Consider the following 752-nt stretch of genomic DNA (forward strand, 5'->3'; position numbering starts at 1 on the left):
AAACTTACTTTTCTTTGGGGCAGTGGTGGAGTACTTGGAGCAATACAGCTGAAGCCAGCGAAAGCACAGTGAGAGAAGACTGGGATTGCAGGCTTGCTGGAAAGGGGTAAATTCAACAGCGGTTGGGCCAGCGCCCGGGCACCTCCCCGCACCGCACAAAGTGGGGAGAGGCTCCTGCGCCCCTCATACCCATTCTGTGGCCCCTCCGTTCTCACCCGCCCCTGCCCGTCTGCCGCCGGCTGGCAACCAGCCAATCCCGGTGCTGCCTTTGGTCACTTCACGGACAATCCTCGCTGCTGCGAGCGCGCGGGGACCAAAATTCAATGATTGAGGGGATACCATCACAGAGCGCGATGTGGCACCTAGCAGTGTTCATTAAACGCTGGCTGTTTCCAGAACTCCAAGGTAGCAAGGAAGAAAACAAGTCGCCCAACGTGGGGCTCGAACCCACGACCCTGAGATTAAGAGTCTCATGCTCTACCGACTGAGCTAGCCGGGCTCCCTTACCGATGCTTTATGTCTAGTAATTGGCGGGGTGGCATGAGAATAGTAGAAACTAAGTGACATAATGAATCAGACCCAGAAACCAGGGCGACTGGGGGTCCCCCACAACAGTTTCAGTTCCGCACCGATGCACCCGCCTGAGTAAGACTTCCCTCACCACTCTGCGATCTCCCATAAATGCGGATGACCCGCCAGAGGCTCCTTCCCCACCGCGCCGGCATAAATCTGTATTCTCTGCCGTCCGCTGA

General features: G+C 56.8%; 1 non-coding gene across 1 annotated transcript; it reads right to left on the minus strand.

The window, feature by feature from the left end:
- Positions 1-426: 426 nt before the first annotated feature.
- On the minus strand, positions 427-499 carry TRNAK-CUU. The gene has a single exon. It is a non-coding gene; the product is annotated as a tRNA-Lys (tRNA).
- Positions 500-752: the final 253 nt, after the last annotated feature.

The sequence above is a fragment of the Theropithecus gelada genome, chromosome 20 (genome assembly GCF_003255815.1).
Source record: "Theropithecus gelada isolate Dixy chromosome 20, Tgel_1.0, whole genome shotgun sequence".
Lineage (NCBI taxonomy): Eukaryota > Metazoa > Chordata > Mammalia > Primates > Cercopithecidae > Theropithecus > Theropithecus gelada.